Source organism: Piliocolobus tephrosceles, chromosome 1 (genome assembly GCF_002776525.5).
Source record: "Piliocolobus tephrosceles isolate RC106 chromosome 1, ASM277652v3, whole genome shotgun sequence".
NCBI lineage: Eukaryota > Metazoa > Chordata > Mammalia > Primates > Cercopithecidae > Piliocolobus > Piliocolobus tephrosceles.
This window is the reverse complement of record NC_045434.1, coordinates 35,148,409-35,167,148: the sequence shown is the minus strand read 5'-3', so window position 1 is coordinate 35,167,148 and position 18,740 is coordinate 35,148,409. Positions and strand designations below refer to the sequence as shown.

General features: G+C 42.9%; 1 long non-coding RNA gene across 7 annotated transcripts in view; it reads left to right on the top strand.

Annotated features, from left to right (window-relative positions):
* Positions 1–1,143: 1,143 nt before the first annotated feature.
* LOC111555315 overlaps positions 1,144–18,740 on the top strand; it is a 52,849-nt gene continuing 35,252 nt past the window's right edge. For 2 of the 7 annotated variants that reach the window (XR_002735496.2, XR_002735492.2), the window contains exon 1: positions 1,146–2,467. This is a non-coding gene — a long non-coding RNA (uncharacterized LOC111555315). Of the gene's footprint in view, positions 2,468–15,787; positions 16,568–18,740 lie in introns of all 7 variants that reach the window. The other 5 variants (XR_002735497.2, XR_002735493.2, XR_002735498.2 and 2 more) reach the window with 4 other exon arrangements.

Genomic DNA, 18,740 nt, shown 5'->3' with positions numbered 1-18,740 from the left:
TACTCAGGAGGCTGAGGCAAGAGAATCACTTGGACCTGGAAGGCAGAGGTTGCGGTGAGCTGAGATCGCGCCACTGCACTTGAGCCTGGGTGACAAAGCAAGACTCCATCTCAAAATAAATAGATAAACAGATAGCTAGCTATCTGGTCTACCCTGCCTTCTGATGTTAGATGCCACAGAAATAGAGAAAATGCGCTGTCTTCTTTTCACTGTCTAACTCTGTTGGATAACATGATTTTCCTGTTTGACTGTGTTTTTCATGTTGTTAACTCCACATGTAGAATAATATGTCAGAGCCATGAAGGTGTTTGGCTGAGAATCTTGGAGGATGGGGTTGTAAACTGAATGTGTAGCCTCCTTCTATGGGAGGAGTATTCACAGAATGTGAGTGCTGAGTGTGGGAGATAATTTGAGGTAGGCAGGGTCTGAATTAGTTCCTGACAACCCAATGTGATGACTCACACTTTGGGAGGCTGAGGCAGGAGTTTGAGACCAGCCTCGGCAACGCCATCAGACCCCGTCTCGACAAAATAAAATAAAATAAATTAGCTTTGCATAGTGGCACATGCCTGTATCCTAGCTAGACTGAGGCAGGAGGATTGCTTGAGCCAGGAGTTCGAGGCCGCAGGGAGCTACGATTGCATCCCTGGACTCTGGCCTGGGCAACGGAGTGAGAACCTGTCTCTTAAAAAAAATTAAATTAAAATTGAAATGAATAAAATCATAAACAAAATAGCTCCTGATGATTTCCGCCTTCTAGTATTTATGCTCTTGTGCAGTTTCCTATAGCCCCCCCGGGGTATGGGCTGGGCTTAGTGAGTCAATTCTAATGAACAGAATATGGCAAATGTGATGGGATATCACTTTTTAATACATTTATTTATTGTGAGACAGAGTCCTGCTCTGTCGGTCAGACTGGAGTGCAGTAGTGCAATTACAGCTCACTGCAGCCTTGAACTCCTGGTCTCAAGCCGTCTTTCTGCCTCAGCCTCCGGAGTAGCTAGAACTACAGGCATGTGCCACCACAACGTGCTAACTTTTTATTCTAGGAGAGATGGGGTCTCACTATGTTGCCCAGGCTGGTCTCAAACTCCTCGGCTCAAGTGATCTTCCTATCTTCTCCTTCCAAATTGCCGGGATTATAGGCGTGAGCCACTGAGCCTGGCCAGAATGTTACTTTCCTGACCAGATTACATGTAGGCTCTGACTTCTGTCTTGCTTGCCCTCTCCTATTCTATATCTTTGATCTTCTGTAGTTTGAATATGATATGCCCAGGTATAGTTCTGGGATTTTTTGTTTGTCCTTCTTGGTGTTCTCTAAGCTTCCTGGATCTGTCGCTTGGTGTCTGACATTGTTGCGTGGAAATTCTTAGTCATTATTTCAAATAATTCTTCTGTACTTTTTCTCTTTCTTCTCTTTCTGGTATTCTCATTGTGCATGTGTTATATCTTTTGTAGTTTTCCACCAGTACGTGGATATTCTGTTTTTGTTTTGTTTTGTTTCCAGTCTGTGTTCTCTTTGCTTTTCAGTTTGGGAGATTTCTATTGATGTATCCTCAAGCTCAGAAATTCCTCACCCATGTCCAGTCTACTATTAAGACCTTCAAAGGCATTCTGCATCTGCCTTAGTAGTTTTGATCTCTAGCATTTCTTTTAGGTTCTGTCTTAGGATTTTCATCTCTCTGCTTACATTGCTCAACTGTTCTTGCATGCTGTCTGCTTTCTCCATTAGAGCCTTTAATAGACTGATGATAGATATTTTAAATTCCCATTCTGATAATTCCAACATCCCTGCCATATTTGGTTCTGATGCTTGCTTTGTCTCTCTAAACTGTATTTTTTGACTTTTAGTATGACTTGTAATTTGTTCTTGTTGGCTGGTCATGGTGTACTGGGTAAAAGGAACTGCTTTAAACAGACCTCTAGTAATGGGGGGTGGTGAAGTGAGGAAGGCATTCCGTGAACCTGTGATTAGTCTCAGCCTCTTAGTGAATCTATGCCTCTGAACTCACACGTACTTCTCAGTCCTTTGTCTCCTCCGCACCTTAGGTGGGACAGGATGGCTAGAGTTGCTGGAGTGGGGTATTTCCCTCCCCCAGGTCGGGTAGGCTGTGATAAAATCTCAGGGAGGGCTTAGGCTCTGGTTGAATAGTTTCTCCTGAGGGAAGGCCTTGTTAAGAACAGGATGCTCTGCGCTTTTCAAAATGGTTCCTTTCCCCCTCCCTTTGCCAGAAGCATAAGGGCATTTTCCTTTGATATTTAATGTGGGAACCTGGTCGAGATTTTGCAGGTAAATTTAGCAAAAGTGTGCATGGAGTCCCCTTTATGTCTGGGTCCCCCTGGAGTCTTTTTACTCTCAGACTTGTCCACACGGAGCCAAAAGTAATTCATCATTTACAGTTTGGATTTTTCTACCTTGGCACTCGTTCCCACGGAGATTTCTGCTCATGAATTTCTGCTCTGGTAGGTAAGTTGTGATTCTCTGTATCCATCTGTCTGTCTCTCCAATTTTGGGGGCAGTTGTTGTCCCTGGGACCTCACTTCTCTTAGAGTTCTAAGAAGAGTTGATTATTCAGTTTGTTCAGCTTTTTGCTTGTTCGGGGGCAGTGGCATCTCCCAAGCTTCCAAGTACCAGAAACCAGAAATGTCTCTTGCTAGCTCGATTGAAGCCTGTCGCGATGTTATGAGCTGCCCTATAGAGAGACCCAGGTATCGAGAAACTGAGGGAGGCCTCCAGCCAACAGCCAGCAAGGAACTGAGGCCCTTATTCCAACTGAGACCCTTAATCTGGGTCTCTGAGAGGGATTGAATTCTGCCTAACAATCACTTGGGTGAGCTAGAAAGTTGGTCCTGCCAGGTGGAGCCCTGGGCGATCATGGGCCCAGCTGACGCCTCCACTGTAGCCTCAGGGAGACTCTGACATAGGGGGCTTGGCCACACAGTGCCTGGGTTCCTAACTACAGACTTCACGAGGTCATCAAAGTTCTTTGTTTCAAGCTGCTAAGCTTTGAGTTAATTTGTCTGTCTTTTAAGATAATGAATATTTCATCCAGTCCAAGTTCTGTCTTCTCAGAGAGCTGACAGAGACCTGGAGAATGTCAGTCCTTTTCCTGCGCTCTCACACACTTGGACCGGATTTGAAGCCAGGCCCCTGAATTTCCTGGCCTGGGCCCTCCCATCTCTTTGAATGCCCGTCTGCAATTTGACATTACATAGATTTGCCTGGCATGGTTTTGTTTCAACTCCCTTTAAGCGAGCTCACACTTTTTCCTAATAGAATATCGATATCTCCATTTCTACCTGGCCAGGAAGAGGACAGGGCAGAGTGTGCAAGCCTGATCTCCAAGCCAATCTGCTCCTCCCCTGGCTCCCAGGCTCCTTCTCCCGATCGATCCCCATTCCAGGTACTGGGCTTGGTCTTCTGCTCTGAAAGGCCCTGAAATTGCCAAATCTCCATGGACAGTAGATTCGACTGTTTTCCAGCCTTTCTCTGTCCTCCTACCACTTAGAGCTTTCTTCTCCTGTTAATCCTTAGTGGAAATGAACAGCAGCCTCTCCTGATCCCCATTCTTCTCAAGTCACGTATGTTATGTGCCTTCCTTTAGCCCTGAGTCCTCTGAGGAGAGGTTATGGAGGAGGCTCTGCGATGGAGAGGACAGTCCCAGAGGCACAGCTTTCAGTGTCCAGGCTGAGGATAAGAGGAGGATGGAGTAGGGTGAGCCTAAGTGAAGCTGGGCGCAGAGGGTGTGGCTGGCCCTGGGAGAGACTTGGCCTGAGGGAAGCCAGTGGCCCAGGCAGAGGTGGAGAAAAATAGGGAGTATGTGTGGGGTAAAAGGCAGGGCTGGAGTTGTGCAATGTGCATAGGAGCAATGGTTCGAGGGTCAAAACCAGGCTGCTGGGCAGGAGTTGTTTGGAGCATGGAAGCAGGGCAGCTACCAGCTTTAAAAAAGGACAAGGCTAGGTGGGGGACCAGGAACTTAGGCCTCAAACACAGGTATCAGCTGCAAGTAGACTTTGATGAAACTTGATACTAAAGCAGCCATCTGCCTGGTGGCCTGTTCGCTCCTACTTACAGCAGGAACCAAACTTGAGGCATGGACGTCCTTCATTTTCAGTGATTTTCCACCCCATATCAAGTGCCCTCACTCAGAATAAGGAAGAAGCGGAGTCAGGGTTGTTCGCCTTTCATCCTCACAGACTGGCTCCTCAGCGGCCTGTGGGGTGAGAGTGAGGGGCCTGGCTGAGGTGGTGGTGGGTTGTGGTGTCATGGGCTGCACACTTTCCATGTCTCCTGGCATAGCTGTGTCCAATCATGACAAGGAAAGAGAGGAGGTGCCCATATGTTTGGCTGCTTCAGGATTTTGGGGAGCTGTGGTTGATGAAGCCAAGAGGACAGTAGCTCCTTAAGATTCCAGATGAATCCACAGAAAGCTCATTTGACCCCGGAGAGGTTGGCAAGCAGGAGAGACTATCTACATCTTCCTGCCAGCTGGTAGATGCTCCAACTAATTTATAGACCATTTTTCTTTTTTTTTTTTTTTTTTTTTGAGACGGAGTCTCGCTTTGTCGCCCAGGCTGGAGTGCAGTGGCGCGATCTCGGCTCACTGCAAGCTCCGCCTCCAGGGTTTACGCCATTCTCCTGCCTCAGCCTCCCGAGTAGCTGGGACTACAGGCTCCCGCCATCTCGCCCGGCTAATTTTTTGTATTTTTTAGTAGAGACGGGGTTTCACCGTGTCAGCCAGGATGGTCTCGATCTCCTGACCTCGTGATCCACCCGTCTCGGCCTCCCAAAGTGCTGGGATTACAGGCTTGAGCCACCGCGCCCGGCTATAGACCATTTTTCAACCTCCCTTTTTTTTTTTTTTTTTGAGATGGAGTCTCACTCTGTCGCCCAGGCTGGAGGGCAATGGTGTGATCTCAGCTCACTGTAACCTCCACCTCCGAGTTCAAGTGATTCTCCAGCCTCAGCCTCCCGAGTAGCTGGGATTACAGGCGCCCGCCACTGCGCCTGGCTAATTTTTTGTTGTCTTGCTAGTAGAGACAGAGTTTCACCATCTTGGCCAGGCTGGTCTTGAACTCCTGATCTCGTGATCCACCCACCTTGGCCTCCCAAAGTGCTGGGATTACAGGCGTGAGCCACCGTGCCCGACAATTTTTCAGCCTCTTGGTACTGAAGTGATCTTTGTATGAAACAGAGCAGAAGTCACAAAATGACACAGTGTGATATTGTGAACTATAGGTCTCTGTCCTGTTTTCTGACAAACAGCTCCCTAAACTTTAAGAATAAGGGTTTTTATAATAAGAGTGTCTTTCAGCCGGGCATGGTGGTTCACGCCTATAATCCCAGCACTTTGGGAGGCCAAGGCGGGTGGATCATTTGAGGCCAGGGGTTCGAGACCAGCCTGGCCAACATGGTGAAACCCCCATCTCTACAAAAAATACAAAAATTAGCGTGGTGGCATGCACCTGTAATCCCAGCTACTTGGGATGCTGAGGCAGGAGAATCGCTTGAACCCAGGAAGTGGAGGTTGCAGTGAGCTGAGATCGCGCCACTGCACTCCAGCCTGGGTGACAGAGCCAGACTCAGTCTCAAAGGGGAAAAAAAAAAAAGGGCCGGGTGCGGTGGCTCATGCCTGTAATCCCAACACTTTGGGAGGCCGAGGTGGGCGGATCATGAGGTCAGGAGATCGAGACCATCCTGGCTTACACAGTGAAACCCCATCTCTACTAAAAATACAAAAAATTAGCTGGGCATAGTGGCGGGCGCCTGTAGTTCCAGCTACTCGGGAGGCTGAGACAGGAGAATGGTGTGAATCCGGAAGGCGGAGCTTGCAGTGAGTCGAGATGGCCCACTGCACTCCAGCCTGGGCAACAGAGGGAGACTACATGTCAAAAAAACAAGTGTGTCTTTTGTATGCTAATGAAATGACTGGTGGCTGGCAGACCCTTGGTAGCTTCAGGATGGGGGCTGGTCACTAGAAAGACCAAGACAGGATTAGAGGTATGGGACTTTCAACACCCCCCTCCTCCAACTTCCAGGCAGGAAAGAGAGCCTGAAGGTTAAGTTGATCACCAGTGGCCAATGATGTAATCAATCATGTCTATGCAATGAAACCGCCATAAGCACCCAAAAGGAAGGGGTTCAGAGAGCTTCCGATTGCTGGACACGTGGATGTTCCTGGAGTGTGGTGTGTCCAGAGAGGGCGTGGAAACTCCGTGTCCCTTCCCCACACTTTGTTCTACGCAACTGTATCTGGCTGTTCATTTCTATCCTTTATCATATGCTTTATTAATAAACCAGTAAATGTAAGTAGAGTGTTTCCCTAAGCTCTGTCAGCCACTCTTGCAAATTAATTGAGCCTGAGGAGAAGGTTGTGGGAACCCTGGCTTATGGCTGGTTGATCAGAAGCACAGGTCACAACCTGGGTCTTGTGACTGGCATCTGAAGTGGGGACAGTCTTATGGGACCGAGCCCCAAACCTGTGGGATCTGATGCTGTCTGCTGGTGCACGGTGTCAGAATTGAATTAGAGGTGGTTAGCGTCTGCTGGAGAATTGCTCTGTATGTGGGACATCCCCTCCCAAATCTGGCATCAGAAATGTTGTGTTGAGAGGTGAGAATGGAGAATGAAAAAGCACTTTGGGTTTTTTTCCTCTCTTTAGGCAGCCTACTGGGTCCTACCCTTGGATAAAAGTATTTGACCCAGCTCACTACTTACAAAAATAAAAATAAAGCCACTTAAAAATCAGGATACTTAGTTCAGATTTCTGTTTTTTCTGGCTGCATTGGGCCTCATTTCCTTATAATATAATATCAAGTGCTGGCACTGAGGTGGGTGGCCTCCTTCAGATGAAGCAAGCACTCCCTCTAGTCCAGGACTCCGTGGCCCTTAGGCACATGGCAGATGCACAGCACTTGAACCCTACCTGTTTTTTCCATTTATGTTCTCTTCCTTGCACCTGTAGACAGCTGAGATTTTAGCCCATGGAACTGAAGTACAAACCTGGTCCAGAAGAGAATACAGGACATCACACTACAAAAACCAAAATTCCTATACTTAAAATACATTTTTAAATACCTGGGAAAGGATTTTCATAATCTCCCTAATTACATGTCTGCTCCATTTTATTCTTTCTTCTCATTGCACTTTCAAGAGCTCTTGTAATAGAAATTGTCTGAAAGAGACAACTGGGCTTATATAATTAGCATAACAATATTGGTCAAGATAAATTAGCTTTGCATAAACATGTAATGATCAGAGGGAACCATTTCTCATTAACTGAAAGAAGTCATACAAGGTAGATTGTGTCAAGAGATGCTAGTTTGGTCAAAAGTAATCTACTCTGATTAAGATACAAATAAACTAGCTGAATTATAACAAGAGAGCTGCTGCTAAACTCACTGTTGATTTCATGAGACAAAGGAGTGGAGGCTACTGATGATGATTCCTGAGAGTCACATCCAAGAAGAGGCAGAGTAACTTCCATCTACCGACAAGTTATTAGCTATTCAAATGAATTTTCCTAAATTCAATAGATACAGTGGATGTTTTGCTTCTGCCCTGCATTGTTTTTCAATATGCCCCTTATGTGATTGCACTTAACTAGCCTGATACAAAGCAAATCCCCACATATACTTCTCAATATATTCTAACTGAACTTGAAAATGTGCTTCTCAAAAAGATGACTCGGGGAACAGTGAATTCTAGTTTCTAGTTTGGCTTAACTGCTATTTTGCTCTATAAAATTGAACAGGTGATTTCCTTTCTGGGCCCTCATTTTTCAAGTCTCTCACTTTGCAGGAATCATGAAAACAAGTGCTTGAGCTCTAGGACTTCACAGAGGCCTTTTTTATTAAGGCAAAGACATAGGGAAGAGAGGCTCTGAGGGTAGGCGACCTGGAAATCCCTTTGAGTATTGAGCTACTGCAGTCACATCTGCCTTCAGAGTACTCTCCTGGATGTCACAAGGGGTTTTGGTTTTTGGAGAGTCACATGAGGAAAGGGAGTTAGCTTTAAAAAGCAGGTAAGCTGGGCATGGTGGCTCACGCCTGTAATCTCAATACTTTGGGAGGCTGAGGCGGGTGGATCACTTGAGGTCAGGAGTTTGAGACCAGCCTGGCCAATATGACAAAACCCCACCTCTACTAGAAATACAAAAATTATCCAGGCGCCATGGCGCATGCCTGTAGTCCCCGCTACTTGGGAGGCTGAGGCACAAGAATCACTTAAACTTGGGAGACAGAGGTTGCATTGAACTGAGATCATGCCACTGCACTCCAGCCTGGGCAACAGAATGGGACTCTGTCTCAAAAAAATATTAATTAATTTTTGAAAATAAATAAAAATCAGGTAAATTCCAAAAATCTTAGGTAATGAAGCAGAAGAACATGGATCAGTACAGTGTTTCTAATGAGAATGAGGAAGTAGGTTTAAAAAGGATTTAACCATAAAACTACAACTTAATTATTCAAACATATATTCTGTGGCAGTCTCTATGGATGGACAACTGGTTCTATGGCATGACTGGGGAGTACCAGCAAATTGACTCTCTTAGGAAAGGAATCAAATCTATTTCCACTTGCTATTACAGTAGTGTCCTGCGTTAATTTAATCAACAGACATAATGAACCTACTACAATGCAGGGACCCAGCCTAATAAATGCTAATAACTGACCAATGCCCTACTCTCAATATGAGGTTTCTTCTATTTAATGTATCTCCTATCTGCCTACCACCGGAACTGAAGTCTTATTAAAATGAATTTCAAGTTGTATATGTGCGTATGATGGACAAGCAAAGTGAAAACAGAATACCTTTGTGTATGTGAGGACCTCCAAGACAATGATAAAAGTTGCAGGCTCATGCTCGTATCACCCTCATTTTGCTGGTGTGCAATACATCGTCTCTCTAACCTCAACCCAAATAGTTGTTTTTAAATTTGGTTGTTTTTAATGTAACACAAGGTTTTTTCCCCTTCTTTAAAAGACATCAGGCACTATATGCATCACAGGATGCGGGAGACATTAAAATCCTAGCATTTGCCCCTACAAATTCCTCTTATTTTCTCCCATTCCCAGTGTGAACATTTCCTTCCAACTCAGCCAAAGGTGAAATGCTCAGTTCTTTATTGTTTTCTTTTAAATAATTCATACTTGGTGAGGTAGGCAGTTTTTGGAAAAAAACAAGGAAAGAACTCAAATAAGGAGAATACTTATTTTTTATAGATTTTTTAGTGTGAGACAATTGTGCTGGAGCTTGGGCTGGACTGAGCTGCTGAGGGAAGATCGACCACAGAGACCAGGGGAACCCCCTGGACGCCACCTAATGTCCAAGGCAGGAAGGAAGAGTCATTAGCCTGCCTTGCCCCTGGGAGATGAGTGCAAAAGCCAGTTTAGCTGCAGAAAGGAGGGTTGTTTCTTCCTCCTCTTCCTTTTCTTCTTCTTAAAACAACATTTTCCTGACCAAGGACTCAGAGAGGGTGGAACATGTTTTCTCTCTTCTGGTTAGAAAAACAAATACCAGTGCTGCACCTCTGGCTTCTCTTTTCTGGTTCATCACAGAGGCCTGTATCTGCCTTGCTCGAGGAGGAGAGAAACTGCCATGCCAAAGGCCCTTCGTCACCTGGTTGCATTTCCCAGTCTAATTCTGTTTCTAGGATAGCCGGCCCCGTCCCCAGGCCTTGGCAGGGAAACACCCCCCTTCAAAGCATGGAACTTTGAATGTTGCTGAGCCCCAGGACTTGCACTCTATCACTCTGGGGGTATTTTCTTTGAATACAATCCAGTCTCAGATTCCCACATCCCAAGAAGCTGCTCTCTGTCCGATGGAACATTCTGCTGCTGTTCACTGTGAGCCTGTCTTATTTTGTTCTTTTCATTATGGAATGTTTTCATCAGGGGCCTGATGAGTTGAAAAGGCTTCATGCTGAGTAAAAGGGTGGCTTTGTCTTTCCCCCTTTCCTGACCTCTGTCAGGAGTTCTTTCTGGGCTCCACAGAAGACATAATGGGAGAAATGCTGAGAGCTGTACTGATGGAATATTGGGATTTGCAAAGAAATTCCTGTCCAGGCTGCCTGGTTGTATTAAAATGTCATCTCTATTTTGGATGTAACTAGCTTGTTTAGTTAATGCTAGAGGGGAAAACAGAATTTGTTCTCAAGGGAGAGAAGCAGAAGGAGGAAACAGGCATACAGACAACTGACAATGTTCCAGCCACTTTGTCACAAATAGCTAAATCCACCGTTATTAGGATTCAAAGAATATCACTCAATTTGAGTCCCATCAGCATGACGCTGGGCTCCAGCAAGGTGGCCATAAGCCTCCTCAATATAGAGATCGAATGCTAAATTCATTCTGTAACTCAGATTCTTAGGAAGGGAAGTATGTTTCTTAACATTTGTTATTAACTGTGTCTCAGGCACTGGGCTTGCTGCTTTGTGTTATTTAATCAAATCCTCACAACAGCTTCATGCAAGGCATAATACCTATGAATGGATGGATTTATTTATTTTTATTTCATTCACATGACTTTATTATTATTATTATTGTTATACTTTAAGTTCTAGGGTACATGTGTACAACATGCAGGTTTGATACATAGGTATATATGTGCCATGTTGGTTTGGTGCACCCATCAACTCATCATTTACATTAAGTATTTCTCCTAATGCTATCCCTCCCCGCTCACCCGCCCCCAAGAACAGGCCCCAGTGTGTGATGTTCCCCGCCCTGTGTCCAAATGATCTCATTGTTCAATTCCCACTTATGAGTGAGAACATGTGGTGTTTGGTTTTCTGACCTTGTAATAATTTGCTGAGAATGATGGTTTCCAGCTTCATCCATGTCCCTGCAAAGGACATGAACTCATCCTTTTTTTTATGGCTGTATAGTATTCCATGGTGTATATATGCCACATTTTCTTAATCCAGTCTATCATTGATGGATATTTGGGTTGGTTCCAAGTCTTTGCTATTGTAAATAGTGCCGCAATAAACGTATGTGTGCATATGTCTTTAATGCAGCATGATTTATAATCCTTTGGGTATATATCCAGTAATGGGATTGCTGGGTCAAATGGTATTTCTAGTTCTAGATCCTTGAGGGATCGCCACGCTGTCTTCCACAATGGTTGAACTAATTTCGCTCCCACCAAAAGTATAAAAGCAGTCCTATTTCTCCACATCCTCTCCAGCATCTGTTGTTTCCCGGCTTTTTAATGATTGCCATTCTCACTGGTGTGAGACAGTATCTCATTGTGGTTTTGATTGGCATTTCTCTAATGATCAGTGATAGTGAGCTTTTTTTTCATATGTTTGTTGGCTATATAAATGTCTTCTTTTGAGAAGTGTCTGTTCATATCCTTTGCCCACTTTTTGATGGAGTTTTTTTTTTTTTTTTTCCTTGTAAATTTGTTTGAGTTCTTTGTTGATTCTGGATATTAGCCCTTTGTCAGATGGGTAGATTGCAAAAATTTTCTCTCATTCTGTAGGTTGCCTGTTCACTGTGATGGTAGTTTCTTTTGCCGTGCAGAAGCTCTTTAGTTTAATTAGATCCCATTTGTCTATTTTGGCTTTTGTTGCCCTTGCTTTTGGCGTTTTAGTCATCACGTGACTTGTGTTCTTACTGAATCAGGCTGCTACTTAAATGTGTCCTTTGACAAGCCTTTCCTGAGCCCCGAACCCATAACCACAGTGCCTGTCATTCTCTGTCTTATTCAGATAGCCCCTTTGATACTGTTACTGTCTGGATGAATTCCTTATTCCAATTTGTTAATTCTCTCTTCAACTATGTTTAGTCTAGAATCTATCCCACTGAGTGGCCCTCTGCCCCCTGTCAATGGCTGCATTTTTCTTCTCTGTGGTTTTTAATTTTTAAAACTACCTGTGCTTATTTTATTTCTGCCTGATTTGATGGCATATATCTCTTTTAAGGATGTAATTTCTTTACCCTTCAAGGATTTTAAATATACATATTTTCAAGTCTTTCTAACATTTAAAATTTTGTGTCTTTCTAGAAAAACTCATATTGCAATTATTGATTTTATTAGCTATCTTTCTTGGTGTAAGATTTCCTCATGTGTTTTAAGATCGAGTTTCTAAGGTCATCATGGGCAGAAGGTTTACCACTGCCTCTCTATTTTTTTTCTCTCTGTGTGTGCATCCTCCTTATGGGGCTGTGCTTGAGTCCACTCTAGGCACTAAGCTACACTCCAGGCAGTGGTTGGCAACAGATTTTCTAGCCTCCTCTCCCTAGTCAGGAAAACCCTGCCCTGGCTTCTGGGTGCAGGCCCTGAGCATGGTTCTGGTTCCCCTGCTTCATGTGGAGCCCTTTTATCCTGTGGAGCCTATCTACCCGCAGAAGTCAAATTCACATCTGCTATTACCTTCTCTGAGATCCAGAGCTCAGCAGGCCCTCTACTCATTGTTTTGCATTTTGAGTCTGTTCCAGGTCCATGGACATGTGTATCTCATTTTGGGGGCATGGCTATGACTTTTAAATTCTCTTTTATATGTTATGTTATCACTGCTGTGTGTTGGTGCAGAGGGAGATTCAAAGCAGTCACTTACAATGCCATCAAATTAGATGAACAAAGGCTAGAAACTAGGAAAAATATTTATAGTGGGCTGGTACTGAGGGGTGAAAAGTGGACAATTATATATAGGTTGAAAGAACGATTAACCTGAAGAATTTCTGAGTTCAAATATCACGGGTGAGTCTATGTGCAGGAACCTCAGTTATTAAAATGGAAAGAAAAACCATAAAACTAGAGTTGGGTTGAAAGTCCATAATTTCTCAGGTCTTCCCTTCTTTCCCAAGTTCCCTCTCTCTTACCACCTTTCATGTTGGTAATTACCCCTAGGGTAACTAACCATTCTAGTTTACCTAGGATTGTCCTAGTTTTAGAACTGTAAGTCCTGCTCCCTAGGAAAGCTGTCAGTCTTAGGCAAGCGTAAACCCAGGTAGTTCAAGTAGCCTCTCTGTTAGCAGAAGAATAGATTGTACCTTGGTCAAGGATGAGTAGAGAGGTAAAAAATGAATTATGTGTGGGAAAATCTATGGAACAAGATAAAGGGAACATCATCCCAAAAACTCAGAGGAAGAACATATCTCTGAAAATGTTTTACTGCAGGAACAGAAGATTTGGAGAAATGTGTGACATCTTTAATAGACAAAAAAATAAAAAATAAAAAATAACAGAAACCCAAGGAAACACCTAATCATCCCTGTTTGACATTATCTAATATGTAGAAAAACATAGAGTCTACTAAAAAACTCTTACAACTGATAAATTCAGCAGAGTTGCAGGATACAAAATCAACATACAAAAAGCAGTAGCATTTTTTAAACACAAACAACAAACTAGTTGAAAAAGAACTCAAGAAGGCAATCTCATTTATAATAGCTATGAAAAAGAATACCTAGGAATAAATTTAACCAAGGAGGCAAAAGACTTCTAACGAAGGAAACTGCAAAACACCGATGAAAGAAATTGAAGAGGATACAAACAAATGGAAGGACATCTCGTGCTCATGAACCAAATGAATTAATATTGTTAAAATGACAATACTACTCCAAGCAATCTACAGATGTAATGTAATTCTTATGAAAATACCAACATCATTTTTCACAGAATTAGAAAAAACACTCCTAAAATTTGTATGGAATCAAAAAAGAACTCTATAGTCAAAGCAATCCCTGAGCAAAAAGAACAAAACTGGAAGCATCACACTACCACACTTCAAAATATTACAAGGCTCTAGTAACCAAAGGAGCATGGCATTGGTGTAAAAACAGACATATCGACTAATGAAACAGAATAAGGAACCCAGAAATTAATACATGTATTTACAGCCAACTCATTTTTGACACAGGTGCCAAGAACACTCACTGGGGAAAGGATAGTCTCTTCAATAAATAGTTCTGGAAAGACTGGATGTTTGTATGCCGAAGAATGAAACTAGACCTCCCATCTCTCACATTATATAAAAATCAATTTGAAATGATAAAAGATTTAAATGTTAGACCCAAAACAATAAAACTACTAGGAGAAAACACAGGGGAAACACTTCAGGGCATTGGTTCTGGGAAAAGATTTATAAATAAGACCTCAAAAGCACAGGCAACAAAAGCAAAAATTTTAAAATGGGATTATCTTCCACACAGCAAAGGAAACAATCAACTGAATGAAAAGACAACCTGCATAATGGGAGAAAATATTTGCAAACTACTAGTTCCACAGGGGATTAATATCCAGAATATGCAAGGAACTCAAACATCTCAGCAGAAAAAAAAAAAAAAATCTGATTAAAAATGGGCAAATGAACTGAACAGACATTTCTCAATAGAAGACATACAAATGGCCAACAAATATATGAAAAAATGCTCAACATCACTAATCATCAGGGAAATGAAAATCAAAACCACAATGAGGTATCATCTCACTCCAGTTAGACTGGCTGTTATCAAAAAGACAAAAAATGACAATGGCTGGTGAGGATGAGGAGAAAAGGGAACTCTAATACACTGATGGGTTTTTTGTTTGTTTGTTTTGTGAGGAACTCCCATAACATTCTCCATAGTGGCTATATTAGTTTACATTCCCACCAACAGTGTATAAGAGTAATGTAAATTAATACAGCCACTATGGAGAATGATATGGGGGTTCCTCCAAAAACAAACAAACAAAAAACAACCACAAAGAGAACCACTGGTAGTCAATCTAACAATCCCACTACTGGGCATTTATCCAAGAGCAAAGAAATCAGTATTTTGAAGAAGTAGCTGCACCCCTATGTTTATTGCACTTTTCACAATAGCCAAGATATGGAATCAACTTAGGTGTTCAGCAACAGATGAATGGATAAAGAAAATGTGGTATATATCTACACAAGGGAATACTATTCAGCCATAAAAAAGAATGAAATCTTGTCATTTGCAGCAACATAGAACTGGAAGACATGTTAAATGAAATAGTCCAGGAATAGAAAGTTAAACACTATATGTTCTCACTTGTATGTGGAAGCTAAAAAAAAAAAGGTGATTTCATAGAAGGAAAAAGTAGAACAGAATCCTAGAGGCTGGTAAGTGTAGGAGGAAGGGAGAGACAGGGAGAGATTTGTTAAAGAATACAGAATCACAGATAGAGAGGAGGAATAAGTTCTAGTGTTCTATACCACTGTAGAATGACCATATTTAACAATAATGTATAGTTTCAAATAGCTAGAAAGAGAATATTGAATGTTCCCAACACAAAGAAATATAAATGTTTGAGATGATGAATATGCTACTTACCCTGACTTGATTACTACACATTATATGTATGAAAACACCACTATGTACTCCATGAATATGTAGTTGTTATGTGTCAAATTTTAAAAATTAAATTTTTAAAAAAGAATGAACCATAGGACTTTTGAGTGCCTTTAACTTCTGAGTGTGTATCAGGGAGCAGGACTGCACTTGATGCTGGAGTTGGGCGATGGCTAAAACATAGCTCCTGACCATCAGGGGCTCCCAGTGCAGTGATCCCATTCCAACGTCATGACTTATTCCAAATTGAATTCTAACCATGAGCTATGATGTCATGAGGTCCTACTGTATTTAAAAGTGGTTTTCAGACATAGTCATTCTATTTTGGGAAAAAATTAAATTACCATCTCCTAAGTAAGTAAATGAAGCAGAGAGTGCACAGAGAAATAGAAGCCGATGAATGTTTTCTTGAGCTCTGTGGCGTTTGATGAAAGATAACCCTTCATCGTTTAGAAGACACATTTCTTCTTGCTTATAGGGAAGTGATGGAAGGTGCCCAGGAAGAGAGGCAAAGGAATGACAATGAAGGCTGCTCTATCCAGCATTCATCTCTTGGGTTGAGCTGTGAGCTCCATGAGAACTCAGATGAATTGACTTTGCATCGGCACAGGAACCTGGAACCTGTCAGGGAAGCTCACCATTGTTTCTGATGTTAACAACTCTTGATCCAAGCCTGCCCAGTTTCCTACTTCAGTCTTCCCTGGCCCTCCTCTGAAGATGGAAACTAAGCCAACAGGCTGAGAACTTCCTATCCTCTCTTCCTATCTCCAAGGAAATAGGAGCTCACAGCAGAAGAGTGCAGGGGGAGAGGGAACAGTTATTTCTCAAGCCATTAATACAGTTCTTACACGACTCTGCCTCCTGGCCCACAGTGATAGACCCACAGTTGGGAGTGGACCACACAGTGGGCCAGCTGTAGAGCCTGAGACTGGGTAAGAGATGGACATCTGACCCAAGTAGGGACAGTGCAGTGCGTGCTTGGAATTGATGACCTAGGGACCAGAGAGCAGTGCTCATTGTCTCTTTGTGGCGGGGTTAGCAGCTCTGAAGTCATCGGGATGGCATTTCCCGCCAGGTGGAAGAAGCTGGCCTGTAGTTGAAGAACTGATACCCACACCCAGAGCTGCAGAGAGAGGGTGCATAACAGCAGCTTGCCAGATCCATTTCCAGCTCTTCTGAGGTACAGCCACACCTTGACCTTCCTGCAGTCCTCTTAGCCTTCCGAATACATTTACCTTTGAGTGTAAATGAATTTAAGGTAGGTATTGACATTTGTAACCAAAAAATATATACACACTAATTGTTATACCCCTTTATGTGTTTTGGTTTGCTTTTGTTTTGAGACAGAGTCTCATTCTGTTGCCCAGGCTGGAGTGCAGTGGCGCGACCTCAGCTCACTGCAACCTCCGCCTCCTGGGTTCAAGTGATTCTCCTGCCTTAGCCTCCCAAATAGCTGGGATTACAGGTGCCCGCCACCACGTCTGGCTAATTTTTATATGCTTGGTAGAGATGGGGTTTCACCATGTTGTCCAGGCTGGTCTCAAACTCCTGACCTCAAGTGATACGCTCTCCTTGGCCTCCCAAAGTGCTAGGATTATAGGTATGAGCCACCACACCCAGCCCCCCAAAAGCTACATTTTTCTGATTATAAAAATGATGCTCATTTAAAAAACTTTTCAAACAATATTGAAAGTATCATATATAAAGTAAAAATTACTACCCTCCCACCCACCAGACATAGCCATTGCCAGCTAGTATTTTTCCAGGCACTTTTTTCATTTGAAAGATAGATAAATAATTTTAAAAGAGTGAGTACATGCAATTTTATAACACACCATTTCATTTAAACATATGTTTTAGCCGGGTGCCATTGCTTACGCCTGTAATCCCAGCACTTTGGGAGGCCAAGGCAGGCGGATCACGAGGTCAAGAGATCGAGACCATCCTGGCCAACATGGTGAAACCCCGTCTCTACTAAAAAATACAAAAAACTAGCTGGGCATGGTGGCGTGTGCCTGTAGTCCCACCTACTCGGGAGGCTGAGGCAGGAGAATCACTTGAAACCAGAAGGCGGAGGTTGCAGTGAGCCAAGATAGCGCCACTGCACTCCAGCCTGGGCAACAAGAGCGAAACTCCATCTCAGAGAAAAAAAAAAAAAGTTTTAAGTATCTTTATAGAATAATACTTATAAATTTATATTTTTAAAATAGATACATGATATTTTATGGTATTAAGGCACTTTGATTTACCCAGTCAGCCCCCTTTGTTCAACATTTAGGTTATTTCAGTAATTTCACTATGATAAAGAACACAACAGGCCAGGGATGGTGGCTCACGCCTGTAATCCCAGCACTTTGGGAGGCCAAGGTAGATGGATCACTTGAGGTCAGGAGTTCAAGACCAGCCTGGCCAACATGGTGAAACCCTGTCTCTACTAAAAATACAAAAAAATTAGCTGGGCATGGTGGTGCACACCTGTAGTCCCAGCTACTCAGGAGGCTGAGGCAGAAGAATCGCTTGAACCCAGGAGGCAGAGGTGGCAGTGAGCCAAGATCGCATCACTACACTCCAGCCTGGGTGACAGAGCAAGACTCTGTCTCAAACAATTAATTAGTTAATAAATCTTTAAAGAAGAGCACAACAATGAACATCCTTATATGTACATTTTGTAACATTTGATTCTCTTTAGAGAACATTTCTGATTTCTCTAATACTGTTGTTTGCCTTATGGAACAACTTTTGGTACCTCCTCCTGGGGCCAGTCCTGTCAGTTTCATACATGCCTTCTTGATTTACTGCCTCATTCTTTCACACTAGCAATGAATATTCACTGAGAGTATATTATGTGCCAGCCACTCTACTAGGTTTTGGGGAAATGTGGATAAGTTTTGGGTTTTATCCTAAGGATGAAGGAGAAACTAGTGTCTACTGAACTCTGACTCTGTGCCAAGCACTATAGCGGATTCTTTATCTCATTTATTCTCCATTAAAAACAAGAACAACCCTGAGCAGTAGACAGTACTATCTCTTTGTATAAGTGAGGAAAAAGGAAATCAGAAAGCTTGAGTAGCTTGTCCAAGATCATATAGTTAGTAAGTACAAAGCTGGGATTTGAACCCAGGTCTGTGTGATTTTTTTTGTGTCACACACAGTTTACAAAGACAGATGTGAAAATGAATAACAAAAGCCAAGTCATATGTGCTTTATAAAATCTGAACAAAGGGATTTATTTAGGCCCATCAGCCGTGATGATCAGAGAGGCCGACTTCAGACAAGTCTTTTCTCTGTAGCAGGCAGCTTTTTAACAGTCCAGGATAAAGAGACAAAGCCAAACATTAAATGATTTGCCCTGACTCTTCACAGCACCAGGAGACCCTCAATAAGCCAGAATATTTGCTGGCCGGGAAGCTAGGGTAAGGTAGGAGGCTGTT